We start from the raw sequence: 16,453 nt of genomic DNA, 5'->3' as shown, positions 1-16,453 counted from the left end.
CATTGTTTGCGTCAGAGATGTCTTCTCAAGTTAGGATTTACGATACATACAGGATGAGTTGTATATATTGTTGCTGCCAGCTCTATATTAATCCCATATTTGTAAACGAATAAAAACAGTATTCTAATTATAACAATGTGCTCACAATTAATTTTATTCTTAATTGTTATACGTATTGTTGATTAAAAATGAAAATGTTGCTAAGTGAATTTTATTAATATTTTCTGTTGCGTGATATAGGAAGTGAGTGAAATATTGGAGGAATATAGTGTGCGTAGCAGATGATGTGCAGTGGCTTTGGATCGCCTGTGATAAGGTAAGGCATTTGCTATTTTAATTAACGCATTTTATATACTGTAATCCTAATTATTTTTATGTGAATGTGCTTACTACTTGTGTATTCAGTGGGACCGATGTTTTAATATGTATGGTCAAGCAGTGTCGAGCCTGGTCAGTGTGTGGATAGGTGACCATTTTTTGTAAATCGATAACATTTAACTTTGTAAACACGGATGAAGTAGAAGTATATTTATTTTATTTTTTACCTCAAATATGTAGGACACTTCTCCTTTGTACATCAATTATTATTATTAGTTCAACTTGTTTACAAGTTAAATGAAAAGAATAGTCGTTATCGTGTGATGATTGTGCTCATTAGGCTAAAGAAGACTCGTGATAAGAAAGAAAAGAAGAACGGTGCTCAAGTTTCGTCACAGCATATTCTCAAAAATTTACAGGCAAAATTCAGTGTTCTGCATGAAAAGGCATATTTGTACGAAAAAAAAAAAAATTCTGCAGACGACAGAATTAAATAAAGTAATACACATGTATTTTAGAGTTACTGGTGTAAAATCATTACAAGTGCTTTGCCAGGTGGCCAATAAAAAGCACGAATACTATTTAAGGGAGCCAAAACAGGAGAAAGCTGGGGGCCTGAGCGATAGCAAGAATGTGCGTCCAAAGTGAACAGGAGCGAAGGCGACGCGGGTATACGTATAAGCAAGGGTAGTGGAAACCAGTTAGTTTTCGAGTTTCAATAGCACTTGTCATGCATCCATACTAGTAGCGCCCCGCTTGTAAACATTAAGTACACTATGCAAGAATACACCGCCGGTGGAAAATAGTACCTAATACAGTTATCTTTCATATATACTGACTTATTTTACAGTAGTAACCCAACACTAGTAAACGTAAAATAAAAGTGTATAACTTTATATTTAATTCTATCGCCTGGCTTAGTTTTTCACCTGTAAGATGTACTTATTTAGAGCAAGTTTCTTAACTAGCAAATTAAACCGAGAACCACAGCAACCATATATATATTCTTATGATGTACTTTTCTTTGAGTGGTGTTCTCTGTCTATTGAATAACATTTTCTCAGTTTAATGCTAGCAAAAAACAAAACAAAATCAAAGTGTTTCTATATAAATTTAGTTCACCGTGTTGTAATATCACATGGAATTGAAAAACGAATAGTCGAACCTCTGCTATCTCGATCAAACTTCTCAGGATGATATACTGACTTACCGCAGAAGTTCGACTGAATACGTTTCTCAGTTCCATGGGAGAACCTGGAGAAGCAAAAGCCTGCGCAACGGAAAATACTAAATAAACTTGTAGAGCAGGTCAAGATGTATCATCATGCCAAGTTTCATTCAGATCAGAGAAGTTTGGCTGCAGCCATTTTCATTACAAAGCACAAAATGGATGGTCCCTAACCTCGAGAATCTTCACAATTGTCGACGAGTTGAACTGCACTCATCTGATCAAAATCAAACTTAAAATGACAGTTCACTTTCAACTGTTAAATAATATGATATGCAGGCTTCTGCTTTCCTAGTTACAGTCTATCCACTGTGGTATGCATATTAGTACAAATGTGAGAGTGCATATTTATTAAAGATTTGCTTCAAAAAGCGATGAAAGACATAGGCATTGCCGCGGGCGGTGATAACAAGATGCCGGAAAACGAACAAGCAGAAAGAATATGGGCTGAAGAAGTGTAAACGACGACGCGGCGGCCCGTAAAGGTGTTGCCGTCCTATTAAATGAATAATATCAAAAGAAAGAAAAAAAAAGTAAAAAATTTCGCGCTCGTAATCAAGACAGAAAGCAACTAAAGGAAATCTTTGTTTTACGTCCCACGTTATGCCGCTTAGGCTAAAAGAGGCGCTGATTATGAGAAATGATTGAAATGGTGGTGGAATGAAGAAAGTGGGAGGAAACGGGAGAACCCCGCGGTAACCCACCGCACATAGTTTTTGTCCACCATAAAGTTAACTTGGCGGGGGCTCAAGACAGAAAGACGGTTGGAAAAACAAATAAACGATGTTGCATCCCGTAAAAATGTTCGCGACCTATGAAATCAATATTTTTTCTTAAAGAAAAAAAAGAATTAAAAAGAGAAAAAAAGGTCAAAATTTCGCGCTCGCTTCGCTCGCGATCAGCAGAGAAAAGAGGACGTGACGCACCCCTAAAAGTGTTGGCGACCGATTGAATAAATATTGTGGGTAAAAAAAAAAAAAAAAAAAAAAAAAAAGTCAAAAATTTCGCGCTCGCTTCGCTCGCGATCAGCACAGAAAGAAGGACGTGACGCGCCCCTAAAGGTGTTGGCAACCGATTCAATACATATTGTCGGTAAAAAAAAAAAAAAAAAAAAAAAAAAAAAAAAAAAAAACGCTCGCTTCGCTCGCGATCGACATGAAAAAGGCAACGACGTGACGCCCCGTAAAATTGTCGGCGACCTATTCAATCAATATATTCGGTTGAAAAACAAAGTCAAAAGTTTCCCAATCGCTTCCCTCCCGATCGACATAAAAAAAAAGGCAACCCCTTCACCTCTCCTTATGCATTCATCAGTAAACATACAACCATAGATCACAATACCACTCACATCACCTATCAGTTCTCCACGTCCATCAAGATCCAATCATCGCCCTGGCCCTTTATGATGATACACAACATTACATGTTATTGTGTGCATTGCCCCGCGTTACAATACATGACCAAAAAAAAGAGAAAAAGAGCTGCACTGCCTTCAGTGTAGACATGTTCGTATTCGTAGAAAATGATTTTAGGTACACGATAGTACAGTAATCTATCTTCACATGCTTCAGATGTGAACGATACCTACACATGAAGAGGGCTCCCGAGGTTTCCTTTTCCAATAGGATGGAGCTCCACCACACTTGCAGAATGACGAGAAGTTATGTTAATAAATATATCCCAGAGTGTTTCGTAACTCGCCCTTGGTCCTAATGATGAAGCGTTCTTCAGATGGCCCCGATGTCTCCACACATGATACTATGCGACTTCTTTTCACGAGGCTCTCAAAGATCACGTTTGTGTCCTAACATTCTCTGCAGATATGACACAGCTGCGATAGCGGATCACAGAAGCCTTTCCTCTCCTTACAAGAGACGTGTTCATTCGAGTATGTGAGTAATTCGACTATCGATTAAATATCTCCCGTGTCACGATAGTAGTCACTTTCAATTCTTCTAACGAAGGTAAGAAAAAATGCTATACAAACTTCCTTTCGGTATATAAAGGATTAGGGGCCCAGAGAATATTTTCTTTCAAGAGGATACATTCTTTTTCGAACACCCTGTATATAGATCCTCTAATTATAACTGCAAACAAAATGTTGATTTTGCAATTGCTTCCATGAGAGAATATTCTGTGCACTTTCTTTCTGAAGGGCCGGGCCTAAACGTTTTCCTTAATCATTAAATTTAGTAGTTATCTACAATTACATAGTTTTCCATTGTTCTCAAAATAAAGATTTTTCTCTATGAATTGTTGAATGTTGCTAGGGATATTGAAGTAATTCTTTTTAGTGTTTTTTTCTTTACAATAATGTACTGAACGCCTGCATTAAGGAAGTTCGTGTGTCCATCTTGCAAAATGTTTCGTCTTTTTTCATGCCCACTAAGGTAAATATTCATTTTGCTCTTTTCTCTGTATGCAAACCACATTTCTTAAAGGCAACATTTTCATACAAATGTAGTACTAAAAACTTCTAATTGGCAACATCTGGGCTGCGAAGAGGAAAAAGAAAGAAATCTCGTACGTATTCGCGCGCAATTCGGAATTAGCCAATGAAAAGCACAAAAGCGGCCACCATCTCTCTCTCTTTCTTATTAACGGTTTTGTACTTTCTGCAGTTCTATCAGTGCTGCTAACCTCTTACTATATCATTGAATATGTATGTTTAGATATATATATATATATATATATATATATATATATATTTTTTTTTTTACAAAAAATCATACTACTACGGAATAATATTAAATGCCTTTAAACCCTCATTTCTGTTTGCACTTTCTGTTACACTACCTTCCCCGAACTTCTTTCAAGTTATTAAGTGCAGAACGGGGAGTTATACATATTTACTTGCGCTTTGACAATATCTGCACATTGTGTAATAATAGGAGACGTATAAAATAAAACTATATACTAATACGTATATATATATATATATATATATATATATATATATATATATATACAGTACACATTCCACTATCCGAGGCTTTCCTTTTCTTTTCTTGCTGACGATAAATTACGCTTTTAGAAATGTTGTCTGAAAACAATAAGAATATGTGCAAAAAATACAATCAGAGGTAGAGGTCTTTAACAGGAAATAAGCAAGGGAGTTGAAAAATTTTTTATGCATGTAAAAAATATAGACATGAACCAACTTGTGAAATAAAAAGACCAGAAAACTACTCTTTCTAAATTATGTGTAAACTTTTTACCGAAAACGAAAGTTGCACGAAAGACTTTTTGTCCGTTTTTTGGCCTCCGGTGCTTGGGGTCCCTGATTCAATCCCAGCTCGTGCCGTGTGAACTTTGTCGTGCATAAAGACCGTGCTCATGGGTTTTCTCGGGTTTCTCCCGTTTCCTCCCACTTTCTTCATTCAGTACTCATCATCACCGTCTCCTTTAGCGTAACCGGTATAAGTATGCGACGTAAATCTAAATATTTCATTTCATTTCCCTTTTCTGCTCATACTGCTGATTATGCGCGATTATGCCAACATCCAACTCCGCGGATAATCGTGCGATTACTGTATATACAACTAATACAGATACAACTAATTATATTATCAGTTACAGTATCGGTTTTTATTTACTAATTTGCCTCACTTTATTTGCATCCCTGCAGTAAATAATTCTTATCGATAATAGTTAAAATGTATATTACATTTTAGTGCTTCACGACTGAATGATCATCTGCCTTACGTTATCTCGCAGCTGAAGAGAATGCTACACTGAAAACTACCTTGCGTTATAAAGGGTAAGTGAAACATATCTTAAAAATATCTTTCATACATTTCATTGTGTACATTAAAGAATGTAAGTTTGCCTTTTTCCTGTAATCAATACTTAATAAAGGATTTATTTTTATTTATTTATATACAATTTCATACGTGGTTCGTGATAGTAAACTCGATAGGACACAGTGGCACTATGAACATCCGAATCACTCATCATTCGAACATTCAAATATTTATTCGAATATTAGTATATTCCAAGTAATGTTAACGACGTTAATATGCTTGCCTTTATAGTTAATAATGTCAATTCTTACTTAAAACATACTTCCTTAACAGGACATTGAAGAAAAGGTAGTTGCCAACGGCCATACCATGCTGAATATACCGGTTCTCGTCCGATCACCGAAGTCAAGCAGCATCGGGCCTGGTCAGTACTTGGATGGGTGACCGCCTGGGAACACCAGGTGCTGTTGGTATACTTTTTCTAATTTTGTTTTTCACAAAGACGAATATTCTCACATCGTTCACCACGATAATTTCGTAATCATGCATTACTTAAAACAATTAGCAACGCTTTCCACGCGCTGGTCTTTTTGAGTATTCACCGACAAACCTACGTAGCTACAATAACTCACTCGAAGCCATATGCATTCGCCAACGGCCATACCATGCTGAATATACCGGTTCTCGTCCGATCACCGAAGTCAAGCAGCATCGGGCCTGGTCAGTACTTGGATGGGTGACCGCCTGGGAACACCAGGTGCTGTTGGCATCTCTTTTTCAAATTTCATTATCCTTCAAGTACGAAAATACTAGAAACATTAATTTTATAGTACTTTCAAGAGATAATTTATCAACATTATTTCATAGCGATTAATCGATATTCTAAGCGTTATACCCACTATTTCTTACACTAACAGCCTGTTTATTTGCACGGCACATTAAAATAACCTGATTTCCGATCCGTGTGCACCTACTACTATACTTAACACGGAATGTATTACCACTTTTTAAAAGTAAATTATTATGACTAAGTGTAGATCTCCGGCGAGTAAATGCCTTTCGTATACAAGCACGACACATCTCCGCTATGTGCTTTACTTTTTTACTAACAGCATATAGAAATTGGATTTCAACGTGTTTCTACATAACAGAATGAAGCAAATTTCGTGATTTAACTCTTTCGAATAATGTGTTGGTCCTGACAAGGACCGTTTGAAATGAAAAATCTTGAAGAAGATTTTTACTTAGAGCTTGTGTACTTGGTAACAGCCTTCGTACCCTCACTTACAGCGTGCTTGGCAAGTTCACCAGGCAAAAGAAGGCGCACAGCTGTTTGGATTTCCCGGCTGGTGATAGTTGACCGCTTATTGTAATGGGCCAAACGAGAAGCTTCAGCAGCAATACGCTCGAAGATGTCATTAACAAAGCTGTTCATGATACTCATAGCTTTGCTAGATATGCCAGTGTCAGGATGCACTTGCTTCAAAACTTTGTAGATGTAAATGGCATAGCTCTCCTTCCTCCTCCTCTTCTTCTTCTTATCTCCCTTGGAGATATTCTTTTGGGCTTTACCAGCCTTCTTTGCAGCCTTTCCGCTAGTTTTTGGTGGCATGATGACTCACTCGTTCAGCAAAATTAGATGTGTCCGCCGATTTATCGACTTCATTTAAATTACAGTACGTGTTTCAATTCGCGCCAACTGCCTTGCTTTTCATTTGATGCACTCGGGTGCACGCTTGAAGTAGTAACAAAACTGACTTGATTCATGGGAGGCCGCAATTTTTCCTCTCATCTTATTACGAAAGAATATTGAACAATGTCTGGTCGCGGCAAAGGTGGAAAAGTCAAGGGAAAGAGCAAGTCCCGCTCCAGCAGGGCTGGCCTTCAATTCCCAGTAGGCAGAATCCATCGTCTTTTGCGAAAGGGTAACTATGCCGAACGAGTTGGTGCTGGCGCTCCCGTGTATTTGGCTGCAGTCATGGAATACCTGGCAGCTGAAGTTCTTGAGTTGGCAGGCAACGCTGCTCGTGACAACAAGAAGACTAGGATTATTCCACGTCATCTGCAGTTAGCTATCCGTAACGACGAGGAATTAAACAAGTTGTTGTCTGGAGTTACAATCGCTCAGGGTGGTGTTTTGCCCAACATTCAAGCTGTACTTCTGCCCAAGAAAACTGAGAAGAAGGCATAAATGTAAGACCTATATCTCATACAAATCGGCCCTTATGAGGGCCACAAACCCCTTTATAGAGGAGATTTACGATTGAAATGAATTGTTTTCGATATACAGACTCATCAAAAGTGTCTGAGATAGTTGCTTAGTTTCATTCGAAATTCTCGCTGCTATTCGATTAATTAGTATATGTGTAGTCGTCGATCGTAATTGAAGCCCATAGGAAGTCACACTAACTTTAGAATACTCCAAACAGCGATGTGCTTAGTTCCCACTACATTATTAATTATAAGATCATTACCTTTTGTATTGTCGCTAGCTACATTTTTTTGATATTTGCGTACATCGGGCTCATATTACCCAGAGGACAGGACAGTCGAGCCCAGATTCTCAGCAATGGAAGAAAACCTCATACCACATATTCTCATGTACTTCATGCTAGACAAAGGAATTTCCAACATTCTTAAAGCACTCATGTTTCTCTCTTGCGTTGGCTTGGCTGAAATTACTCTGTTCAATATGTTCTCGACATTTATTATTGTTCATTACTATGCCCCAATGACATCATGAACAGAGCGGATCAGAAAACTTTCCTAAATTTCTTTTGCAACATAGTAATGACATTAAATGCACACTTAAGTACGATTTATTCTTTGCAAGGTCGATATTCATATTTGTGTGATATGTGTTATATGTATATGGTTTGTAATACGCAACTACTCTTATTCTCTGATCTCAGAACTCATTTGCTACTGTGCCCAACGAGCGAGCCTAGGTTTCTTGTAACTACTGCCTTTCTTTAGTAAATAATGTGAAGTATACAATGCATTAACCTACATCTCATATTTGTATTACTCTTTATTTTAGTAACCCGCTACGAAGTGTCATTAATTTACATGTAAATCACAATAGACACTACCGCAAAAGAAAGAAATCGAACCCAAGACCACGTAAACAAGATAAAGGACAAGATTCAGGTTTCTAACGCATTATTCGCCCCTCACAGCACAGTATAGAAGTTGTATAAGCCTCTATACGTACATCCTACTGTCAGAACAGAAATTCCGACTTGCGTTTCGCATCTCTCATGCTCGCTACTTCCAACAAATCGCCAATTTCCAACCAGAACCCCTTCTCCAGCATTAATACTGCTACATGATATGAATACGTATACATGAACGTACATAATGTAAAAAAAAACGTATGATTTTCTCAAATTAATCTCTCTACGTCTGTAATTTAGTGTGCATCAAAAGGCTTTAATGTAGTTACACGAATTCTTATAATCTAACAGAAAATCGCACAAAGTAAATCTTTCCCTTTATATAAATTTGTTGGCTCTGAAAAGAGCCGTTTATGCCAATTTTATATCCAAAATAGGAGGAACCCCAACTTAACCTCCGAAACCGTACAGGGTTCTTCCTTGCCTCTTCAAGGCATACACAACATCCATAGCTGTCACTGTCTTCCTCTTGGCGTGTTCTGTGTATGTAACAGCATCTCTGATTACGTTCTCCAGGAATACTTTCAATACTCCTCGGGTCTCTTCATAAATGAGACCAGAGATACGCTTCACACCACCACGGCGAGCAAGACGCCTAATAGCGGGTTTGGTGATACCCTGGATGTTGTCACGAAGAACTTTACGGTGGCGCTTGGCACCTCCTTTGCCAAGACCCTTGCCTCCTTTTCCACGTCCTGTCATTTCGATATGTTACTGCTTCGCTCACCACACACGAGAAATACAAGCCCAAGCTGAGTGTTTTCTTGACCGTTGATTATTTGTAGGAAGTAACGGGCCAAAGCCCTTGTCTTCTTTCTGTGTTGTAACTTGGCGTTGGTTTTGAGGTGGTCGTATGTGATTGAAGGAACCGCAACTGTCGCAGGTTCCTTTAGTTGTCCTTCATGTTGTTAAGGCGGTTTTGGCATCTTGTACAGTCGACGGGGTGGGTCTTTGGTTCCGAGGGATGCGATGACTGGATCTGTTGATCTTGAAGCCTTCATCCAGAATTTGGTTGATTGCTGATGACGCAGTTCTTGTAGTAGTGGGATGTCGAGGTCCTCATGAATTTGAAGTATTCGGGTGTCCATAGAATGGCCCGTGATTGCCCTGGCAGCTCTGTTTTGTACCACCTGGAGGTGGCGCAGGTGACACTGGTATGTGTGTTCCCATGCTGGATGGGCGTACATTAGGATGGGTAGGATGTACATTCTGTAAACATGTCGTTTTGTTTCTTGGGTGAGTTGAGGACTCAACAGGATTGGTAGAAGGGATCGGAATCTTTGTGTTGCTTTCTTGGCTGTTGCCTCCAGGTGGGTTCCGAATTTCAAGTGATGGTCCAGCACTACTCCAAGGTATTTCGCCTGTTGTTGGATGGGTATGTTTCTTCCATGGAGGGTGAAGTTGTATTCTCGTGGAGTCCGGTTCCTAGTGAAGTCGACCAGTGCTGTCTTCTCCGTGTTGACTTGAATTTTCCAGTCGTTGGTCCACTGTTCCAGCTGTTCGATGTGTCTGCGGAGGTACAGGTGAGCAAATCTGAAGTTATGGTGACTTGCGAAGATGGCTGTATCATCCGCAAAGGTCGCCGTCATGGTTGTTCTGGTGGTGGGAAGATCTGCCGTGTACACATTGTACAGGATCGGGGACAGACAGGATCCTTGTGGCACTCCTGCTCTGATTGTTCTTGGTTCTGTGAGGTTGTTCGCATGGGAAACTCTGAATGTGCGGTTGGTCAGGTAGCTTTTCAGAGTTTTCACTAAGTGTCTCGGTACTCCTGCTTGCAGTAGTTTGTGTAGTAGTCCTGCATGCCACACTTTGTCAAACGCTTTGCCTATATCTAGGAAAAGACCGAGAGTGTGGCCCCCTTCGTTGAACTGATAAGTTATTTGTTCAGCTACTCTGACCAGTTGGTGGGTGGTGCTGTGACCAGGCCTGAACCCGAATTGGTGAGGAGGAAGGATGTTGTTTTCCTCGATGTGCTTCATCAGTTTCTGTTGTATCACTCGTTCGACCACTTTGCTTGGATGTGACAGCAGACTGATGGGTCTGTAGCTTTTGGGTTCAGTCCTGGCCGCTCCTGGTTTGAGTATTAAAATTACCCTTGCTTCTTTCCATGCGGCGGGGTAGTATCCTGTTGCTAGAATTGCGTTTGTTAGTCTACATAGTAGAACTATAGCCTTCCTCGGAGCATGTTTGAGTGCCAGTGGTGGAAGCCTGTCTGGTCCCGCTGCTTTGTTGGGATTGATTGTTCGGATGATTTGCTGGATCTTCCGAGGTGTGGTTAGCTCTTGTGCTGGTAGGTGATGCTGTCCAGTTAGTTGCTGCAGGCTTTGCTGTGTTGCTTCCAGGATTCCCTCTGGCACTGGGGTGTTGTTCTCCGTAAATGTTTGTTCCAGATGATCTGCGAGAAGGTCAGCTTGCTGTTTCGGTGAATAAATTAGTCCTTGTGGCCCTCGCAGTGGTTGAGTTTTTGGGGGTCCAGGTGTTCTTGACAATGACTTTAGAAGTCTCCAGAAGTCTCTGGATGGGGTTTCAAGCTCCTGAAGTCTGGCGTTCCACTGGTTGAGTCGGAGGCGCTGGAGGCGTTTCTTCCCCCTGGTGGTCAGTGAATTCCATAGGGTTTTGAATGCTGGGTGGCGTGTGGCTTGCCATTTCTTCCTGGCCCAGCGCTTTAGGTGGATGAGTGCTGTAGTCCTCAAATCTTCTGGTTTCTGCTCTTCTGGAGGGATGGGTTGGGTAGTTGTTGCCAGTCTATATGCGGTTTGCATTGATGCCGTGAGTGTTGCAAGTGTGGCATCTATCTCGTCTGGTGTGTTGACTGGCAGCCTGGGGTCGATCATTTCTGCAAGATTCCTGGTGTAGTCGTCCCAGTTAGTTTGACGGAGGCGTGGTACTTGATTGGCTGGGACGTGTGTACGCAGCGCTACCGTCATGGTGACTGGGGCGTGGTCTGAATGAAGTGCGATAACTGAATTTGGTCCGTCCTTGATTGTAATGTTAGCCGTGAGAGCCATGTCTAACACATCTGGTTCACCTCCATTAGTCGGGAAGTGTGTAGGATCTGGAGGAGCTGTGGCCAGGAAGTCAATGTTTCTCAGTGCTTGGAACAAATCCCGTCCGCCCTGGTTGGATACCCTAGAATTCCAAGCGGGGTGCTTGCAATTTAGGTCCCCGGCTACGAGAACTCGATGTCCTAGTCTTCTTAGCGCTTGCAGGTCCTGGGCTTGGATAGGTGCCAATGGCTTCTTGTACGCCGAGATGAGCTGAAGAGGGCCATCTGGAGAGTGGATGGTTACTGCTGTGGCCTCTATGGTTTGTAACGGTGGCAACTGTAGTGTGTCGTGAGCGATGTGTCTCTTCACCAAAACAGCTGTGCCTCCCTTGCGTCCTTGCCGATCTGTTCTATACATCACGTAATTGCGAATCTTGAAGGTGTCTGGAGGATGGAGATGCGTTTCACTGAGTAGGGCAATGTCAATCTTTTCTCGAGTGAGAAAATCTGTCAGCTCTAGCCTCTGGTCTCTGACTCCGTTCGCGTTCCAAAACGCGAGTCTTAGGTCTCGGGTTATGGTTGACTTATTCTGTTCCATCATCGAGGATGCTGGCTGCAATTTCAAGGAGAGTTGTGAACTTCGTGACGGGGTCTGTAGCTGTTTTCATTTTCTCTAGTCCTGACTTCAAGGTGTTCATGAATTTCCTGATGTTGAGTCCCTTTAGTAGTTCCATCACTTCCTTGATGGTTGCTGCCAGGGATGGTTCTTGACTGCAGTCTTGTTGCGCTGGTGTTGGCTGTTCTTGGTTGCTTTGTTTTCGTTGTGGTGGATCTTGACGTTTGGTTGGCCCTTCCTCTGGGGTGGTTTCTCTGATGGTTGGTTTCTCTGATGGGTTCTGTTTGGTTTCCGTTGGCTGAGGTTTGGTGGACTCTTCTTGGCGTGGTCGACTTCTCACTGTCTTGTCTGTGGTGGAAGTACTTGGTCTTGTTGTCTTCTGCTGGGTGTCTGCTGTCTCAGAGGTGCTTGTCGGGTCATCTGATGGCGGATGGGGGGCGGAGAATCGTTGGTTCCCCCTCTTCATTTTGGCTTTCTTCAGGTAGTCGCAGCCCTGGTAATTTGCAGGGTGGGCTCCCTGGCAGTTAGCACACTTGGCTGGTGTGTCCCTTGATGTTTTGGGGCACTCTCTGTTGTGGTGGGGTCCAGCACACTTGACACAGCGTGGGGTGGCGTTGCAGGTCAGCTGGGAATGCCCTGTCCTTTGACACCTGAAACACTGCAGCATGTCTGTGCCTTTGTACGGTTCTATCTCTACTCTGAAGTGGAGTAGGAAGCGAACCTTATATATGTCGGAGTTGGTGGTTGTTTTTGGGAGAGAGACCAAGAACAGCGGAAAGAGTGGTCTGACTCCCTTCTCGTCTGGTCGGCCTCTGAGTTGTGAGACCGCAGCGGGGGTGTATCCCAGTGTTTCTAAGGCTTTATGTATGTCGTCAGGTGATGTGTCAAGAGGTAGCTTCCTGATTACCACTTTGAGAGGTCTGTTTGATTTTGGTAGCTCCGTGGAGTACGACGCATTCGTCTGGAGGCAGTAGGCGTCGATTTTCTGGAAATCCTGCATATTGGCGCAGTGTATTTTTGCCCAAGACTCGTGGTTTTGTTCCTTCGATCATGCAGGGAAAGCACGGAGGAAAAACACAAAACGTGTCTAAGCCAATGAGAACTGTCCTTTTCGACTGACTTTATCCAATGAGAAATAGCTTGATTTAACGGTTTTGCTCTTTATATAACTTGACTTCATTCAGCGCGCAATTATTTGAAACAAGTCGTGACAGTTGCAATGGCACGTACCAAGCAGACAGCTAGGAAATCTACTGGAGGCAAAGCTCCTCGAAAGCAGCTTGCCACCAAAGCTGCAAGAAAGAGTGCTCCAGCTACCGGTGGAGTGAAAAAGCCCCATCGTTACAGGCCTGGTACTGTGGCTCTCCGAGAAATTCGTCGTTACCAGAAGAGCACTGAATTGCTCATCCGCAAGCTGCCCTTCCAACGACTCGTCCGAGAAATTGCACAAGATTTCAAGACAGATCTTCGCTTCCAAAGCTCAGCTGTCATGGCTTTACAGGAGGCAAGTGAAGCTTACCTTGTAGGGCTTTTCGAAGACACCAACTTGTGTGCTATTCACGCAAAGAGAGTCACAATCATGCCTAAGGACATTCAGCTTGCTCGCCGCATCCGTGGGGAACGTGCTTAAGTTTGAAGTTCTGGCACTGAGTTCAAAAACGGTCCTTTTTAGGACCAATACACTACTTAGAGATGCTGTTATCCTAACAAGGATCTTGTCCATACTTGTTATCTTTTTTTTTTAAATTCTCACGCCGTATGTTGCATAGTTAATACATCTACCTTCGTTTTCCTGTCGTTTCGTATATCATCCTATCTTTCAAGTATATTCTTTAGTTTTCCCCTATGTTTACCGATTGATTATCTTCGTTTTATGTGGTCAAGGGTTCGATTTTGCCATATGTTGCATAACTTAACTTCGATTCAACCACTGTTTGCCCTTCTCAACGTTATTAATCTGATAGAACTCGCAGGCGAAATATGTACTTCTTCCAAGGTAGCAAAAGTAATATTATTTTGTCAGAGGTCGCTGCTGTTGAATGCAAACGTTAAACTAAACTTTCTTTAAGTGTCTGTTTGTACTTAACATCAGTTCAATTGTACACCTACATTTCTGCTGGTGTTACTATTTTTCTTTATAGCAATATTACGAATTATAAGACGGTATCCGTGGTTATTAGCGTGTTCCCTTTTCCTAACACTTTCTCATTACACCAGTATTTCCATCATTCATTAGGCGTAATCACCCGTCTCCTTTATCATAAAAATCATAATAGTACGACGTTAAATTGAAACATAGTCTACTTCACTTTCACGAGTTGTAATAAGTTCGAACATTTCTTTCACCCCAGCCTTGAAAAGAGTTGATTTTAGTTTAGTGTCCCTTTCAGCAGCAAGGCTGTTTCAAACGTGGACCTACTTATTAACGTGCAATGCGAAACATTTGAGCTCCCACCGAGAATCGAACCCAGTCAGCCTGCAAAAGTTTTTCTAACAAATGCATTAAGTGCGTTTTCTGTACTGTTTCGCTACTTGAAGATAGGAACAAGGAAAAAGTAAGTGATCACAAATTGACATTACGTAATGTGTTCCCCATTTTTTTTCGAGTACACCATTCTTGACACCCGTGAAAGCTTTCTTTCCCCACCCTCAATTCCCCTCTGTTATAAAGCACTTACATCAAGAAGTGCTTCGGTTAAAAAGAAAACTCAAAGTCCCTTGCGTGTATACTATACATTGCTATGAATGAACATGTGATAATGATAGGAAAAGCACAATTTTACTCTTCTCAAAGTATTTGATGGCTCTAAAAAGAGCCGTTTTAAAATGTCAGATGATTTACTGACACATTTACTTCTTCTTTGGTGCAGCCTTCTTAGCACTTTTCGGTTTTGCTGTAGCCTTCTTTGGCTTCGGGGCCTTTGGCTTCTTGGGAGTTTTTGCCTTCTTCACTTTAGATGGTGATTTCTTAGGTTTGGGAGCAGCAGCCTTTTTCTTTTCACCAGTCTTCTTGGGACGTTTAGCTGCTGGCTTTTTCGCAGGCTTCTTCTCCTTTGATGCTGATCGTTTCGCCTTGGTTGAAGATCCACCTTCAGGCTTCTCCTTCAGCGATGAAGCACTAAGCTTAAACGATCCAGATGCACCTTTTCCCTTGGTCTGAACCAAAGACCCAGAAGCAACTGCACTTCTCAAGTATTTCTTGATAAATGGAGCAAGCTTCTCGGCATCCACTTTGTAGTTCTGAGAGATGTATTTCTTAATAGCTTGCAGTGAACTTCCTCCCCTTTCCTTCAAATTCTTGATGGCGTTGTTCACCATTTCTGATGTTCTTGGATGAGAAGGTGTTGTTTTTGGTTTCTTAGGCTTTGCAGACTTCTTAGGAGAAGCCTGTGCCGGGGCTGCAGGTGCTGATGCCGTATCTGCCATTGCTTTCTGCAATAAACTCAACGATACTGAAGAATGAAATTTTCGCTAGACAGACAGACAGACAGACAGTATGTGGCAGGCATTAACCTGGGTTTGAAGTTACGGGCTTTTGCCCTTGCCTTCAATCATGTTTTGTAATTGATTACTGTTGATGGTTGTTAGTCATCTTCTGAAAGGGTCGCAACTGTCGCGTGTCCCTTTGATGGCAGTGGTTCAGGGTAGTGGCCCTGGCATCCTGTAGACTCTTCGATGAGGCTCTGCTCGTCCGATGTTGGTGACATGCTGGTGGGGTGAGTGCCTGATGGCTCTCCAGAATGTTGCTGTACGTCTTCTTCTGACATCTTCGAGGAACGGCAGATCCAGGTCCTCGTGGATCTGTTGGAGGCGCGTGTCCATGGAATGTCCTGTGATGGCCCTGGCTGCTCTGTTCTGTAGGACTTGAAGTTGTCGGAGTCTGGTAGGTGCTGCGTGTTGCCACGCAGGGTGAGCGTAGAGGAGGATTGGACGGATGCTCATTTCGTACACATGTTTCCGTGTCTTATGAGCTAGGGATGGGGAGAGGAGTATGGGTAGTAGCGCTTTGAACCTTTGCGACGCTTTCTTCGTGACTGTTTGTATGTGGTGGTCGAACGTCAGCTTTCGGTCTAAGTGGACTCCGAGGTATTTTGCTTGTCCTTCTTCAGGTAGTGGTGTTCCCGCTAGTTGGAATTCTGTAGGCTCTAGTACTCTTCGTCTGGTAAAGTTCACTACTGAAGTTTTGCGGGGGTTGACCTTGATCCTCCACCGCTGAGTCCACTCGTCGAGGAGTTGGAGATGTCTTCGCAAGTAGACCGAAGCGTAGCGTTGGTTGCCATGTGTTGCGAAGATCGCTGTGTCGTCCGCAAAGGTTGCTAGGGTGGTGTTTAGGGTGGTGGGAATGTCGTTGGTGTATAAGGCGTATAGGATAGGTGAAATGCA

The 16,453-nt window shown here is 42.1% G+C and overlaps 2 non-coding genes across 2 annotated transcripts; both read left to right on the top strand.

Annotated features, from left to right (window-relative positions):
• The first annotated feature begins 5,643 nt into the window (after positions 1-5,643).
• LOC145677199 (5S ribosomal RNA) lies at positions 5,644-5,762 on the top strand. Its single transcript, XR_014129677.1, has one exon. It is a non-coding gene; the product is annotated as a 5S ribosomal RNA (ribosomal RNA).
• Positions 5,763-5,939: 177 nt separating this feature from the next.
• On the top strand, positions 5,940-6,058 carry LOC145677203 (5S ribosomal RNA). The gene has a single exon (XR_014129681.1). It is a non-coding gene; the product is annotated as a 5S ribosomal RNA (ribosomal RNA).
• Positions 6,059-16,453: the final 10,395 nt, after the last annotated feature.

This window comes from Thermobia domestica, unplaced genomic scaffold (assembly GCF_964235325.1).
Source record: "Thermobia domestica unplaced genomic scaffold, izTheDome1.hap1.1 HAP1_SCAFFOLD_691, whole genome shotgun sequence".
NCBI lineage: Eukaryota > Metazoa > Arthropoda > Insecta > Zygentoma > Lepismatidae > Thermobia > Thermobia domestica.
This window is presented reverse-complemented; position numbering and strand designations above follow the sequence as displayed.